The sequence below is a fragment of the Thermobia domestica genome, chromosome 6, assembly GCF_964235325.1.
Source record: "Thermobia domestica chromosome 6, izTheDome1.hap1.1, whole genome shotgun sequence".
NCBI lineage: Eukaryota > Metazoa > Arthropoda > Insecta > Zygentoma > Lepismatidae > Thermobia > Thermobia domestica.
Genome location: NC_137459.1, coordinates 78,515,488 through 78,534,022, shown reverse-complemented (window position 1 = coordinate 78,534,022; position 18,535 = coordinate 78,515,488). Strand labels below are relative to the sequence as shown.

The following is an 18,535-nucleotide window of genomic DNA, read 5'->3' as shown; positions in this document are numbered from 1 at the left end:
CAGAATACGTGCCTTCTATTCGCATAGTCCTAGATTTGATTTTTCGATGGGGTGCATATGATTTGGATCCCACCAGACATTGCCCCATATATAAATAGTATTGAAGGTGCAACTAGATACAGAGTGTCTCTAGGAAAATAATTTTATATACTAAGTTAATATGTAAGTGCAGTGTGACATACGATCAGATCTGTTCAGATAAATTGACCACTGAATAGCTTTTAAAACTAAATACTATCCAATATTGTTTCGTTCTATACGTTTATTTAATTTTGATTTTGATTAGACTTCAGTTTAGCGTCCCATTCTGTAGCGAGGCCATATGAGACATGGACCTACAGTACAACGTGAAATTATATTCACATGAATTCCCGCCAGGAATCGAGCCCAAGTCGCCCACGCCAAAGGCGCGTACGCTAACTGCTTAGCCACGAAGGAGCTCGTTATCTTTTATCTTGATTTTACATTTCAAGATAAAAAAATCTGAAAGAACTAAGATTGATTTGTCGTACTGAAATTTAGTTTCCTATATTTGTTTTTATTTATTTTATTTTTTTTACAACACCAAGCTTGTATGAGATAATGATCTACTGTAAATGTGCGATTTGAATCATAGTCGTAGGCTTGGTTTGATTCCTGCTGATATAAATGTGATTCTAAATAGCAAAATAGTTATATTTATTTGGGGCTTAACGCTCCTTTTAGCAACGACGGTACATGAGATAAATACTTTCAATTAAATGATGAAATCCGAACACGAAAAAATGTAAAAATATCTTGCATAACACTTTCTACAACAAATGTTTAATAAGATGTAGGATACAACAAGATAGTCCACATGAAAATGCATGAAAAACTTCTAACATTATTCCTATTAAGTCAGAACATAACATGGACAGATAATAATCTAAAACGAGCAGCTCTTCATTGAATGATCGAATTTTTGGACATTCAAATGTTGAGTTGTGTTGATTTTGATTTTAATGTCCTTTTCAGCAGCGAGGCTATATGAGACGAGGACCTACTGATTAACGTGGAATCCGAACCACATGAGCTCTCACCAGAAATCGAACCCGGGTCTCCCACGCCAAAGGCGTTTACGCAAACCTCTTAGACACGAAGGAGCTCTGGATGTTCAAACGTTCCTCAAATTTATCTTAACTACTGTAACATTTTTTAAATGAAATTTTATGAAATCCCGTTTTCGAGTATGATAAACTGATATAGGTAGGACCAACTTTAGAAAAAGTCATTTAAGGTTCGCAGAAAAATATTTCCGGGGTACCTTAAATATCTTTAAGCCCGCTAAATTGACTTTCATATAAACTTCCTGGAAATTTGTTTCTGAATACAACAGAGGCATTTACCTTGGTCTTTATATAAGAAAACAGATTCTGTTGGAAACTCAATATAAAGCCAGGAATTATTGGTTGATTTTATATTTAAACTACAAAACTCCTCTAAAGATTTGCACCAAATTAGGTGAAAACATATTCAGATAAAGAAAAAAGCGAATTTTCTAAGACTCAATTTTGGGAAAACTTTTTTGAAACAGTTTTGAATTTGTAAAAACTTATCTACGGAAAACTTTCATTTTGAAGCGCGTAACAGTTTTGATGAGTTAGAGTAATGAATCCATTTTAGTCCCTAACAAGAGATAAAGATTTTAAGTTAATTATAACAGTAGTATGGTGGCAACTTTGTAAAAACAATTTAGAATTATATATTTCATGAAATAAAATAAAATTACAATTGCAGGTTTTAGAAACCGATTTGGCTAGTTTTCGATTTTGATCAAATTAATTTTAGAGGCGATTTTAGGAGATACAATGTTTATGAACAATATGATGGAGTTCAGTCTTCCACATATTAATTATTCAAAATTTGGTTGATTTCAGACTCAATAATTTAGAAAAATAGTAATATTCAGTAAAATCACAATCAGGTATTTTGTAAATATTTAGGAACCTATTTTATTATTCCTAATGTAGTTCACGAAAAACCAGAATTGGTATACTTGATAGAAGAAAGGTTTCGAGAACACATTAACCAATTACGGAAAGCACTTTCACATATTTCGAAATGTAAAAAGAAAAAGCGCTTGCAGAATACTTTTGCAATAAACTAATGATTCCAATTTCTGATACATCCCTCCTTACCTGTGTCATGCATGCATTTTATAGAAAAAAAATATGTTTCGAGTTATTAGCGAAACATTTTCTTAAAGAGAAGTTAAATAGTTCAGCCAGCAATCAAATCGAAGACAAACGTGTATTATTTAGTAGACAAGCAGGTCACTCAAAAGGGGCCAGTGGGTCACTAAACATAAAAATTCGATTTTATCTCTCAAGCTTACCCAGATTTTATAGATGAAGACAACAAATCAATATTATTGAGCGCTACTTAACTCAAAAGAAAGTACAAATATTTGAGTGCAGAAAGTCCAACCTCATAAGCTTATGATGTCTATTATTATTATTATTATTATTATTATTATTATTATTATTATTATTATTATTATTATTATTATTATTATCTTAAGCCTCAATTTCTTAGAAAATACATGATTGATTCTGCGAATTTAATCAACAACCTACTTTGTTTCTCTTATTACTTTATATAATTATAACACTTCTACCTGAGAGAGAGAGAGGGTTCCCTAAAAGACAAGAATTGCAGGTATAACAATGTTGTGTATTTTACAGATAATCTTAAATATCATTTCTTGTATTTACGAGCAATATGCACAAGCTAGTTAGAAGAAGAAAATATGAAAAGAAATAAAATTAATTTCTTTCTGATATTATTATTGATATTTTGTTAACATGGTAATGTGACGATATGTGTTATTGGTCGTCATAGAAACGAGAAACATAAAATATAACAGAAGATCAATTTTGTATAATCAACATGTATAACATTTAAAAGGTTTAAATGTTTAATTCATTGCGCATTGTAATAAAGGGTAATATCAAGATGGTGTGTTTAAGTGGATTTTAGTAAAAAGTAGTAGACTAGATTATAATTATTGGGACTGTGGGCTAAAGTGTAACCCTGAATATACTAAAATAAATATATATTGGCGTTACATTTTAAGAGGTGTTTTCCGCCGCAGGATTATATCTTATGAACCTTACATTTTAAGTGGTGTCTTCCGCCACATGATTATATTTTATGTGGAGTTGTGCCGAAGTATAGTAGATATACTTCAAGAATGAGATAACGTTAATTAATAGTGACTAGTCTACCTTTAGATTGATTTTAAGATTACGTAGCAGTTTTAACAAATCCAGCAACACGGAGTATACATTGATAAGGAGTAAGAGAAAAAAATTACAGAAATATTAAAATGAGTGTTACCGGAGGTGAAAGTATACATGAAGAAAGTGGTAATATAGAAATTAACACATCCACGAACATCGCTGACCTTATTAAACAACTTGGGGAACAAATGAAGCAGACAAATCAACAGCTGTCACAAGAGTTGTCACAATGGATTGAGCAGACAAATCAGCAGTTATCACAACGGATTTGTCACAACGGATTGATCAAACAAATCAACAGATGGACATTAAATGGGATACCCGAATAGAGCAAATGAATCAACAGTTACTTTCGAAATTAGATCAGATTGATCGTAAATTGGAGCAGATTTTACATCAAAATTCTGTAGAAGTTGTGGAAACTGTAATCACTGAGCATAATAACCAAAGTAAGGAATTACAAGAAGATTTGTCAGTTACCGAAGAAATTTCGTCTCATGTTAGCATGAATGCTTTAAGTGAAGCTGAAACTTCCAGAGAAACAACAGAAAATACAGATCCTCAGTTTGCATTGGTGATATTTGCTGAGCTTTCGCAAAAACATAATTCTATATTGGTTGGATCAGATTATCCTAACTTCTCTTTTCATTCTAATGTTTTTGATTGCCTTACTGATGCTGCGTGTAACGAAGGTTTTAGTATGCATCAATATGTGAAAAGTTATGGTCATCTTCGTCTAGTTAATGCTATTGATTGCTTGTATTCACGGTATGTTCAACATGATATTAATCCTGGAGATGAAGTAATTGTAGTAGAACCGTTTAATAACATGTACGCGACATTGGTTCATGTAGCAGGAAGAAAGTTGATTTCAGTACCCATAAAATTTAGAAAGATAACGTATGTTCCCACCAATGTTTGTAGTGATTGATCGATTGAGTTGGAACTGTTGAAATCTTCATTCAACGAAACGACCAAAAGGATAGTAGTGAACAATCCGATGGTGCCTTTACCGAATGCGGTACAGTTCGTTGACTTTAATCATACAGGTATGACATTGCAAAATTTTGAAAATCCATCAATGGTGCAATACAATACTAACCTGAACCAAACTAACCTTAATCGAAACCAAGTTCGAAATATCCATGTGAGAGTAAAGTGTGATCCCAATGTGAAAAGTAATGTTAGATTCACGTGTACCGGTAATGTAACCGAACATAATCTTAGGAGCAACAAAAATAGTAATCGTACTACACATAGGAAGCAGGTAATCATTAGATCTAATTTCCCTCGAATTGGATTTAGTAGAAATTTCATAGATGGCAAAAATTCTCAAAATAGGAAACAAAGAGCGCAAGAATATATTCCGGTTTATGACTTTCAATGCAACTTAAATGAATTCGTTGGTCATGTAACTTAAGCTAAAGTTACGGCGTCCGAGAAGACCATATTCAATTGATTTTTGCTTTATTTCACTGTAAATATCGTTATGATTTCGTTTGTTATTTGTACATTATTTGAATTCTATGAAGATAATACCTTTACAAAGTTAACGGATGATAACTATGCTCATTCTTAATATGGTAAAAGTCTTGCATATAGGTCCTTATTTATGTATCAAACAAATTAATCCTAAAGTTTTCGAACTAATGGGTGTGAAAACTGGTAAACTTTTGGATTTACGCAATATTGATGAACTACAATTATGGCGTCTCTCAAAATATACTAAAAGTAAATGGATGCAATTAGTTAAGACATTGGTTCCTTCTGAAGTTGTATCCAAGATTAACATAAATGACATTTAAATTTAAATTAATACCTAATATGATAATTTCTTTATTTGTGTTAATTTTTATTATGATGTTGATTATTTTGTTTCATTCTAAACATTGTCGGTATTTCAATTTATAATTTGTACTTTCAATATATATAATGGCATCAAAATAAAGAATTTAATTAGGACCCAAAAATAAATAACTAGTATACCGCATTTTGAATGTACCTTTCCTTATCATCGATGAATTTTGTGAATGATTAAAATAAAATTAATTATGAAAATTAAAATAAATATGAAAATGATATTAATATAAAATGAATATGATATATAGTTATATGAATTGTATTTTTATATATACGAGGGTCATCCAAAAACATAGGTAATTAGTATGGAATATCTAACGGTCCAGGATTCTTTTTTTTATTTTAAACGAAAAAAAGTCCTGTTGTTCGAGTGTCATTATATAACAATATTGTGTATTTTACAGATAATCTTAAATATCGTTTCTTGTATTTACGGGCAATATGTGCTATTGAAATATGCACAAGCTAGTTAGAAGAAGAAGAAGAAAATATGAAAAGAAATAAAATTAATTTCTTTCTGATATTATTATTGATATTATGTTAGCATGGTAATCTGACTATATGTGTTATTGGTCGTCATAGAAACGAGAAACATAAAATATAACAGAAGATCCATCTTGTAGAATCAACATGTATATTCTTTAAAAAGGTGTAAATGTTTACTTCATTACGTATTATAATAAAAGGTAATATCAAGATGGTGTGTTTAAGTGGATTTTAGTAAAAGATAGTAGACTAGATTATAATTATTCGGACTGTGGGCTAAAGTGTAACCCTGAATATACTAAATAAATATATTGGTCGTTACACAGGTATCTCGTCTCGAAAAAGGTTCTGAATTCTCAACTCGAAATATGTCTGTTTATACTGAAAGAGCCCTATCTCGTCTACTGTATCGTTATGAAACTTCTGTCTCTTCTCATCCCGTGAATAATGCTACCACAAACATATAAGCTTTCTCCTGGATAATGGAAAGCATTGTTACCTTTGGTACGGGGCCCAGAGTTTTAATTCCCGGTTGAAATAAATGTGATTCAGATCCCAGCAGTTAAGCTACCTGTAGTTATAAATCTCATGCTATAGCTTCGATGCTGGAAATAGGTAAGGAAGTCCAATCAACGAATCTTAGAAACAAGTTAAATTGGGTAAAATTATAAACATTCACTGAAACCGTGTTATGTTTATCCACAGAAAGTTCATTTTATGCATTTTTCTTCTTTGTGTATAGCACTAATTACGTAATGAATGCCTTCTTCTTGTTTGAAAATATATAGTAGTTATTACTATCGGTAATCAACCAATTGCACATGTGTTATTGTTATAATGCCATCATTGATAAATTTGACAAATGAAGAATTTTGCCACTATAATGTAGGCTGTGTATGTTCCTACAAATTGATATTCCTCTTTGTAATACACACTAATATATAATTCTATATTCATTGAAAGAATATATATAGACTTTCCAGCAAAGAAAAGAAAAGGGATTTCAGTACATTAGTTGCTTGCCGTAATTGAGTTTCAGTTTCGCTGCACACTAAAATCCTAATTTAATCCTAATTTTAAAATAGAAAATAATCGATGTGTATTAGTACATATCATTTTCATTTATTGCATTTCATATCCTATGTATTAGTACACTGTTCCATCTGGTCTTTTTGACTTAAAAGATTAATGTCATATTGTAGGTATATTAATTGATATATAAAATATCCACAAATGCAACCATGTGTTCCCGCGGAAAAAAAAATTGCGCTGTTTCCTCCCTACTCAATTCGTGCTAATGAGTAGCATGTTTCTATTTACTAAACAAAAAATATTTTATTTTTCTCTTTTTTGCGAATGGTTAAAAATAAATATTATAACCAGTGGCGTATTTAGAATGGTGGCTATAGGGCTCAATCTCCCCCCTTTACTAAATTCCACGTACAACAATAATCCTTCATACCATTTCTAAGGAAAAATGTGCTTATTCACGTATTCACCATAGCCCCACGAAACAAAATCGTAAATACGCCACTGATTATAAAAGTAATAACAAAATTTAAAACATTTTGCCACTTCTTGTAGACAGAATATTTACAAATTCGTCCGCGTAAATAATGCATTGATCTTCTTTGAAAGAAGAAGACCAAATAAACATATTCTATATTATTATATCAAGCAGTTTCAAGAGAAACATGTAATAAATGTTAAATCGCCGTTTAGCGTGAAATTTTAAAATGAATACGTCTGTATGAAATTGACTATATTTAGTATATATATATATATATATATATATATATACATTAGTGATTTTTAAAACATCCCTCATTTTCCTTCACCTGCCATCCTGAATGTGGCTTCTTTCCTCCTAAACTTCGAACTGAAATTGTCAAACTTGGTGCAAGTAAACAGAATAATCGTATTATCCATATAAAAACGCCGCTATCTACCAATATCTTTTACCGTTTTTGCTATATGAAAATCAGCATTAAAATTGGAAGTAGTAGTAAATTTGAACTACTTTCGGTTTCGGTAGAGTGTTGTGGATAATCATGTTGTGTTCCCTCGAGACACTGAATCGTTTGCAAAATCCTCTTCTCGCTATCTATTACCGTTTTTGTTCTATCGCAATATGAGTTAAAACAAAAGATGTTTAATTCGATCCACTTTAAGTTTTGATAGAGGGTTAACGGAGGAGATGAGACCTATTTCTGAAACTGAATCGTTTGCAAGAAACCGCTTCTCGATATATGTTACTGATCTTGTTCTTATACCTTTCGACGGACGGACGGACAAAGTCATAATAATAGTGCCAAAAATCTCGTTAGTTCGGATTAATTGGAGGATAAGTTGTTCGGATTACCGAAGATTCGAATGAACACTAAATAACCTAAATAAAACAGTAGAAAGTGCATTTAAACTGTTTAGAACAACTAAAAATTTTTATTATGGTGAATTTAAAAGCCATAGGCCTAAATACATACACAGTCCTACCAGAAAATGTCATAAGTTTTGCAATACTTCCACAACCGAAACAGCAACTGGTGTATACACTGTAAGTGCAAGGCGAAATTCTTCCAAGAGATAGTGTGCCAAGAGGACTATTTAACATGGAAGTTGCCACTTCGTCAGTATTTTAAGTCAGTTATAAATGGCAGAGGCAATGAGTGCTTAAGAACGTCTGATACCTGGATTGTTAGTGTTTGAGTTCGAAATCGAACATAACGCTGCGGCACCAACCCAAAACCTTTGTCATGCGAAAGGGAAAGATGCAGTTGGTTACAGATATTTCGTGTAGGTTGTAAAAATGTCAAACATCAGCAAAAGTCTGTCTGTCTCAGGTTAACAGATTCTGAGGTCACAGGACAGGCCATCGAGGAAAATCCATCCACCAGCACACGACGATTGTTAAACCAATTCGCACATGCCAGTTCACTGTAATCTGTCATCTTCACGAATTCGGAAAAACCATCAGAAACTGCCGCAATTTGCCACATGAGTTGATCCCAGCTCAGGGCTAGAGAAGAGTGGATGTGTGCCGACAACTCAGAAAAATCCTCGTGATGTGAGTTTCCTAAAACAGATTGTCATATCCAACGAAAATTTGGTGTTTTTACGAAATCCGAATGTTCAATAATAGTGGTTGAGCGAGGGTTAACTTCCAGAATGGTCGTCAAACAAGGTCGTTTCGAGCATAACGTCATGCTCTGTGTATGGTGGAACTACGAGGGAGTAAATTCACTTCAAGTTCGTTCCTAGTGGTCGTATCATCAATGTCGACCTTTATTCTGAACAGTTGGAACGGATGTATACTACATTACGTCTAAAATATCCTATACTATTGAACCAAAAGTGCGCCCTGCTACAACAGGATAACGCTAAACCATTTCAACTAGAAAAACGCAACAAAACATGAAAGAAATTGACGGTATCGAACTAATGCCACACTCTATATATAGTACTGATCTTTTCCCATCGGATTAGTACCTATTTCTGTCCATGGCGCTACAGTAAAATGTGGTAGAGCTTTGATTTCTGGTGCACGGGGCCATTGGTTCGATCCCAGCTCGCGCCAAGTGAACTTTGTGGTGAACAAACACCGTGTGTGGGGGTTTCTTCGGGGTTCTTCCGTTTCCTTCCACTTTCTTCATTATACCATTTCATTCATTTCTCATCATCACAGTCTCCTTTAGTCTAGCCGGCATAACCGTTGGACGTACAACTTAAAGATTTCACTTTTGAACAAATTTTCAACATAGATGAGGTTTCGACCTGAGATGTTTTTTATTATAATACTTTAACGATGCAACTTAGGGTAGGGGGAAAGGGAGAGACATTTAAATATGATCGAAAATGACCGATATTAGTGTCGAATCTATGGTTTTCGGGGTCGCTGAGGGGAATAGTGACACTTTCGATACTGTTTAAATCAAAATTCAGCCCCGCAACTTGAGAGAGGGGGACGGATAATATATATATATATATATATATATATATATATATATATATATATATAAAATCGAAAATGACCGATATCAAAGAGTGCTTTAGTAATAGTAAAAACTGACTGACTAAGGGAATAGGTTACATTTTCCTTATTTAACTTTTTAAACATTTTTGGGAATATTTTTTGTCTCTACTGTTCTGTGATAAGTTCTGTTTGCCATAAGCTATAAATTAGCACTTATAAATAATTTGGTTACTTTTATTACAGTTTTCATTAACAGTCAGAACAAAAAATGAGTTTTTTTTCACTTTATCGAAAAAAAGCTAAAAATCTCTTTACTTTAGGGATCATTTTTAATAATAAGTGCATATTATATACTAACATATCAAACACGTGTTATACAAAATATGAAAGAAAAATCTTCCATACACTATCTTACGAAGAACGGTAAAATTATCAACCTTTTCAGGACCGACACAGATCTCATGAAAATCATGGACCTTTACGTTGGCGGCTCTAGTACCCCTTCTGATTGTCACAGAGGCCTTAACTATACCTCGTTGTAAAACTTATGTAACATAGATTCCAATCAGCTAACCTTTGTGTCCCCCGTGCCAAACCCTTAGAGAAAGAAGAAGAAGAATATTTTTAAAAAACGAGAATTTATTTGTTTTTTGGAATTTTTTGAGAGGCTGGCAATACTGTTACTTGTCGTACGGAGAAAAAAAAAATATTTTCACGTGTAGGCCAACCATAGTGTACAATCATGTAAAAGAAATAAAGGGCTAAAATTCAATACCAAGTGAGAAAAAATTCCCAACGTGTTTCCTAAGAGAATCATCCTGTATATATTTTTCAAAATATTTTGGCAGTCCTAGCTACGGCCTTAATTGTCACAGAGATAAAAGCCATACTTCTTTGAAACGCTTATGGGACACAGATTTCAACGAGGTAACTTTTGTGCCTGCGTGCGTGAGACAAATAAAAGTGTTGCCAGAGCCCCAAGAACTTCGGAAAAGTGTATTTTCCACGACATTTAAACTTTCTTCTTTTGCGGTTGACACGGGGACACGAAAGTTACCCCGTTAGACTCTGTGTACCATAAGTTTTTCAATAAGATATGGTTCATACCTCTGTGACAATTAGGAACATCGCTAGGGCTACCAACGTCAGGGTAGACAGCAATATATATATATATATATATACAGGGTGATTCTCATAGCTACATTGTTCCGAATTTCTTACTCGCTTGCTATTGTATCTTCGTCTTTCATTTTTTATATGATTGTTCCGAATGTCTGGTGTACATGTGATATTACTTTTTGGCGTACGGAAAATAACAGTTTTGGCAGCGTCCCACAATTTTCAGGTAATATATATATATATATATATATATATATATATATATATATATATATACTGAAGAAAGGAAAGGTAAATTCAATACCCCTCTGATTCACCCCTCGCAAGCCCAATGGCCATACACAGGGTATCACTAGTTAATATCTTCATTTATCTTTGTTGATGCCACTTTTTATGCTTGTAGCACCTTTGGGGAGAGAGTTTCTCCCCTAAATGCTGAGGGAGAAGGGAACTAGAACATGCAATTTTCCCCTACCTTTCCGTTTCGAGACCCTTGATGTGGCAACTTTCATTCTTTCTGAAGAGACAGACACCTAAGCCATCTCTCTACGTTAATTAGGAGCCGAGTTACGGAGGTTTAAACTGCTGGCTAAGCGCTTGAGCCGTTGGTCCTGAAAAGGTTAACGCTTTGGCCCTTGTACTTCAAGAAAATACTAAAATCTTCTATATATCATTCTCACCATCATTATTGTCAAGTAAAAGTTCAAGTATTTCATCTTCTTTTAACTTACTCTGAGTCATATTTCATGAATAGAAATGTCAGAAATAAAAGAAAATAGTTGGAATTAAAAAGCGAACAAAATAAGCAAACGTTTACGTGGCGGTCACACTGGACCCCAAACACACTTCACAATCGTCTTGTATAACAGACAGCTTGCAATTGACGCAGTTTACCAGCCATAAGAACAGGCAGTGTTACAAATTGAATTTACATGGTTGGAAAAGGATTCAAAAAAACAACAGAAAAACATCAGATCATAAATTAATTTATCTGGGGTCTGTCAGACCCCAGAGTGACCACGGAGGGTTAACCCAGCGAAGCAGATAATCGATGCTAATATATCATAAACAGTCTAACAGTATGATAAAATTTAGTTATGTTAAGAAATCCACAAGGGGTAGTTTTCTCTTGGGAGTGATTTTTTTGAGCGATTTCCTCAAAAACGACTCAGGTGATTTTCTTCATATTTGACAAATAAATATTTCACTAGTAATCTGTAATGTTCCGTAAACTATTTTCTTAATATCCAAAAGGGGTGGTTTACTTCTTCGGAAAAGGTATCCTAAAAGTGCCTTATTATTTTATTCGTACTTTACAAATAAGTGTTCTATTAATAACTGCAGCAAATTCAATTTAGTTTATGAACGTGATCTAGACGAAACTCTAATCAAGAATTTGCCAACATAAACAAAAATGTCTCACCAGAAATATTGTTGTGCATAGTGATTCTAATAGATCACGTGACTATTTTGTTCATTGACTGCATATGACAACAGAAAACTTAGTACCTGAAAGCACCGAAGAGTAAGTGTGTAAGAATGATAACTAGGCATTGTACACTATGGCGCAGAAATATGTCAACTTTATACAAGAGCGATTCAAACCGACTAGTTTCACGAAATGCAGTTATAGGAAAGAACTAAGAAAATCAGCTGTAAGGACCGTACTATGAACAACACTTGAAACAAATAAAAGCTTTTTCATTTTAAAAAATATTAAAATACTTAGAAAGCAGAAATATTTTTAAAACTGTTTATGAAGTGCTAAAAGCAGAATATAATTGGAAAGAAACTAAAAAAAGTAGAAAATAATAAAAAAAAGTACTGAACAGTTACAAATCTATAAAACATGTTGAAGTCATTGCCAAAGAAAACCGATTGTTGCATGATACAAAATTTTATTTTCGATTGTAATTTTATTAGGCGCTAATTTCATTTTTTACCGATTAAATTCACTTTCAAGCGGTTTTTCTTATTTTTTATGTTCTTTAAAGACTTTTAGAACCATTTTCTACCGTCTAGCGCTTTTAAGCACTTTTAATTAGTTCCTGTTTATAAGCTCTTATTTGAAGTCTACTTAAAGTCGCTAAATATTTTTAAAGTTCGTTTCATTTTCCCACTTTTTCGTCACCTCAATAGTTTAGATGCGTACATTAACTTCTTTAAAATGGGTAGATCTATAAAACATGTGTGAACCTTTGATAAGTTTCATGATCTAACTCTGAAGACTATTATCATATCCTAATGAAATATAAGTATATGGGTCCATTTGAATAAAGAAAAAATCAAATCACTCCAGCTATTTGAAGTTATATGTGGCATATACACAACTATCGCATTAACACTGTCAACCATTAAAACATTTCATGATGTAGCTCCAAAGACTATCATCAGGTCATTACGAAGTTTACATGTGACCACCGGGAAAGCACAAACATAGGAAAAATCACAAAATTCGTCCCTGATTCTATTCCAGCTCGCCCAAGTGGGCTTTGTGGTGGACAAACACTATGCACGTGGGTTTTCTCGCGGTTCTTCCGTTTCCTCCCACTATCTTTATTCCATCATTTCATTCATTTCTCATCATCACCGTCTCCTTTAGCCTACCCGGCATAATCGAGGGACGTAAAACTCAAATATTTCATTTCATATTTTACATAAAATTCGGTACTCCTACATTGAAGTTATGCGTGAACATACGCACAACTATGGTATTAACACTGTCAATCATTAAAAGATTTCATGGCCTAGCTCCAGAAATTATCATCAGGTCATTACAAAGTTTACACTTGACCACCGGGATAGCACAAACATAAGAGGAACCATAAAATTCGGTACACCTATGTTGAAGTTATACGTGAACATACCTACAGCAAAGGTACGTATACTAAACAGATCTAACAGAGAACTTTTTCAAAGTCTGTTAGAAAGAAAGAAAATTAGTGCACTCATTGTTTATGAAAGAATTGCATTCTAAGGCATGTGGTCAAAAATATGGCAAGCAAAATGAGAAAACAAAGAAAGTTGCAATCCGCAAAAGATATTAAACCAAATAACTCATACCTCAAGAGAAAGACATTTAGCTGAAGATTGTAATAAATGAAGATTTCCACATTACATCACAGTGTCCTGTTAGTGATGCCAGAATATTTATAAAATAAAGTGAAAATATTAGTCTAAACATTTTCAAAACAGTTGAAACTTTCCTCAAATTAGCGCCAATAAAATTAATAACGTCAAAAATACTAAAAGAGTCAATATAGCAACTTTTCTCATGACAAAAAAAAAAGAACAATAAACAAACAAGAGGGATAGATACTTTTATATGAGAAGCGGAAACGATGAACCTGGCGGGTCAGCGACATTCATGTTTGCACTCACAGCACTGTAAACTAACGTTGATGCTTCGTGATGGGAATTCTAACCCAAGAGGATAAAAAAAATGTATGTATACATACACCGAATATTTGTCACGCATCTATATTGTAGTTGCTATAATGCGACCTTATACAAAAGGGCAAAAATTTATATCAGTTATACTAGCAACAAAACAGTTATAAAAGAACTAAACCTATGTTACAAAATAACTTCAAAATTATTATAAAAGTAGCTGAAAGTTTTATGGTTGTTTTCAATATAATTTCATTTTATTCAAAATTATCTAATAATATATATATGGTTCACTTCGTCACAACTAGAGGCCTGCTAATACAACTATTATTATTATTATTATTATTATTATTATTATTATTATTATTATTATTATTATTACGAATTCTCTATTTAATTTGGCCTATCCGTTGGTCTAGTGCCGAGCGCATGTCTTCGGTGTATGTGGTCCTGGGTTCGATTGCCCGCGGGAAAGCACAAGAAATTAACTTCACAATAATTCAATTTCATTAACCATCCGTCTCCTTTAGTCTAATGAGCATAATCGTGGGACCTTAAACTATAAAAAAAAATTCATTTTCCTCATTTTTCTTTACCTACTTTGTGTTTTAACTTTGTCATTTCCCAAAAAGTACACATACAAGTTTTGTGTCGTAGAACAAATACATATTCAAACTCCTAAATCTGCATAGCAAGAAAATAACATGAAATTAAATTATTTGTTTGTAGTTTGAAGTTCGGAGTTACCAACATTTAGGGCTATATGCAACATGGGCCTCCAGATTAACCTAATCTCGAACCACCTTTACGAACTCACAAGAATTATAATTAAGCACGAACTTTATATATCAAAGATAGGAACGATAACAAATTCTCTGCGAGAAAGCAAATAAAGTCGATGCTTTCAAAGCAAGCATACAACCAATAGAAAAAAGTCTTTCGCAGCCCTTTACTCAATGTACCATTCTAGTACTCTTTTTAAGTCAAAATAGCAACGAAAATAATAATTTACTGAAAGCGAAATATTTGCCTGGATCGAATCTAAAAGATCTGATCTCAGCTCGCACCAAGTGAACTTTGTGGGGAACAAACACCTTGTGTGTGGATTTTCTCGGGGTTTTTTCCTTTTTTTCCACTTCCTTCATTCCATCATTTTATTCATTATTATAATCACGATCTGTCTTAGCCTTAGATCATAACTGTGGGACGTTAAACTAAAAATGTTGTAAATATTCAAATCACAGCTCAGACTAAGGAATCTAATTTTTTCTTTGTTTTCCCTTGAAAATTCTAAGGCAGTGGTTTACAACCTTTTAGGTATTCGCGTATGAATAAACATAAGCAAATCTTTCGCAATCAGGAAACAAGGTGGAAAATATGCTTTCGAGAGTTACTTACTTTAAACTTTCACATGAAGTAGTATGCTGAAAGAACGTATTGGGTGTAGACATTCAATATCAAACATATCCAGTTGTACCGGTAAAATAAATGAGGGACAGTGCAACAGTGGTCTAACCCACATTTTTTTTAAAAAAAATGGAGAAAAATAAAGTTAAAGTTAAACACATGTGTTTTTTTTTTTTTGTACAATGTACCAAAAGCAAGCACAAGTGGTTGAATGTGCCATACATTGTACATACATATATTAGACAAAAACCACGTGTGTTTAACTTGATTTTTCTCCATTTAAAAAAAAATGTTTCTTAGGTACTATTCCAGCAATTTCCTAGTGTGAACGAGGAAAACACCACTCAGGATGGCTAGCCTGAAAAAGGTTTTACACTTTTTTGACCGAGAGTCCCCACCGGAAATCGAACGTGGGGCCACTCACATTAAAAGACGAGAGTATTAGCCACTAGTCTATGCGGGGCCACATATAAGCATTTGAGGTGTACTTATTAAAAAATAGAAGAGTGAACCAAAAATTAAGCAAATTAAATTTCAAAATTCAAATGATGTCAAGTTTGATTTCAAAATCCAAATAATGTCAAATATAATTTTGAAAATTTAAAGAAAGTAATGGAAAAATATTATAATACCAAAAATTGATTTCATGATGATAACAAATCCACATCTGGCGAAATTATAACCTTAGACTCCTACTTCGTTTGAATGTAGACCGACTTATGTATTTATTTACTGGATTTTACTGAAACTCAATATTATTTTAATTGGTTTCGGATGCCATTAATCTAGATTAGTAGCCTTATTTTCGACTTAATAAGCCCCTTCGATCCCAAGACGCTAATGCAAGCGATTTCTGCGTACATGGTCAGGGATTCGATTCCCGCAGGATATTAAACCTCGTATATGAACCAGAGTACTGGCTTGGATCTCACCTTAGATATAGATAACAACTTACTTAGCCTCAGCGATTAAGATAGATGTTAAACTATAATTATTAAATAATAACAATAAAATCAGTTAAGATACAGAATAAGAACTACCTGTTTATTCTTTCATGCTTCATATTATTCACTGCTTATTAGGGTAGGATGTTAGTATTGTCACAAATGTTAAATTTCCTAAGTTCCGTTGAGAATACTAGGCCATTGAAATATTCTCAACTTTTGTTTGGTTTGTTACTTTTTCATATGCATATATTGAGTTATACTATAAATCACGAAATCTAATTTACTCAAAAAAAAAATAATTGATCTAAAGAAAAATTGGAAACGTAAAATTTAAAATATTGGAAAGTTGAGCAGAATAAAAAATATGCATTGCGACTTCGTATAACAACACTCCTGTATCAACCTATCTTAGTTTAGTTCAGACAAAAAGGAGAGTAAACATTTCTTGCAATATATATAGTAAAAAAAAAAAAAAAAATAAGTTGTATCAATTCTTTTTACATTTGCCGAAAGCATAGTATACTATCAAATCTAACTTTTTTTGTTCTTCTTTATTCCGTTTTCTTTTTGGTAAGTTCCACAAAGAGATAACTAGAAAAGACATTTACTTTTGACCTGTTTCTCTAAAAAAACGATTTTTGAAAAAGATTTTGATAAACACAGATTCTTAGCAATTACGAAATCAATTTTAATAATTGTAATGATAGGAATAGGGTGATTCCGGCTGAAACCGAATATTCTATTCTAGTTCAAATAGTCTCACAACTCGGGAGCATTACATTGTAAAAGAACATAGACACATTTGTTGTTGTTGTAGTTGAACACAAAGTAATGACAAACACATACTCAAATAAACGACCCAAAATTTAATTTTAGTATAGTTCCAGTTGCATATATTTTTCTAAACCCTATTATGCAAAAGGAAAATTAACTCTCTAATCTTTACAAATATAGCACATTATCTATGTTCGAAAAGTAGCTAATTTGAACATCAAAAACTTTGTGAACGTAGGACAGTCATTCAAATTTCGTTATGCAAGTTGTGCTATTTTGAAATAAGTTTCTAACATTCACTCTTTCTCTACGAAAAAGTTTAATGTTCTCCCCTATATATATATATATATATATATATATATATATATATATATATATATATATATATATATATATATATATATATATATATATGTGTGTGTGTGTGTGTGTGTGTGTGTGTGTGTGTGTGTGTGTGTGTAGTAAATCAAGTTAATAATTGTTTAAGTGCATGTCGCCACAAGTATTGATTGGCGTTTGACAACCTTACTTTGTATTGCAATTTTCATTAAAAATTAAATAGCAAAGCGAAGCACATGGGTTCTTTAGTACTCACCAAGTTACGGGAGAAGCCTCAGCTGTCAACTTCCGTCACAGAACCATAGCGATGAACAACTGACATGTGTCGAGGACACCAACTAACATTCACACATTGCGCCGTCATATATGACACTGACCACGTGACATGCGTGACACAAGTGACGCTGAAAGCGAGGTCGACTCTATGAATCAAAACGAACCATATTTCCCCCTTTTATTATTTAGAAAGTGTAGCGTACAATATTGTTCCAACGTAAAGTTGATTTGTCCCTTTGTATACACATCAATAAAAGGAACTCTTTCATAACCTTTTCAGAATCCGAAATTCAGTAAGAAAGATCGCTTATCGTTAAAGTTTCATTTTAGTTTTGTTTTCTGCACAAGAGCCACAGAATAATATAAATTAGTGGATTTTTAATATTTGGTTGGCTTGTTGGATGAAGTTTGGCGTCTCTTTTCAGCACCGAAGCTATATGAGACGTTTGTCTACAATTTAAGGTGGAATCCTAACCATCGTAATGTGTTAAAATTTTCTACTACAGGGAATGAAACCCAGGACCCTGTGCTTCAAAGGCACATGCACTAGTCACTAGACCAGCAGGGATAGCTTGTTTGTAATTGTAAATAATTCTGCGCAGGAATTATCAACATAATAATAAAAACACTCGACACTGACTTCATACAACTGACTTTCTTGTCATTTATCCCTTCAAACCAACTTGCAAACAGATTCCGTAGTG

At 32.9% G+C, this 18,535-nt stretch overlaps 1 protein-coding gene across 2 annotated transcripts in view; it reads right to left on the bottom strand.

The window, feature by feature from the left end:
• Window positions 1-17,918, bottom strand: part of LOC145687693 (MAM and LDL-receptor class A domain-containing protein 1-like) — a 110,241-nt gene extending 92,323 nt beyond the window's left edge. For both annotated transcript variants that reach the window (XM_081761149.1, XM_081761150.1), the window contains exon 1: window positions 17,812-17,918. The gene's annotated coding sequence lies outside the window, so the exon portion shown is untranslated. The remainder of the gene's footprint in view (window positions 1-17,811) is intronic.
• Window positions 17,919-18,535: the final 617 nt, after the last annotated feature.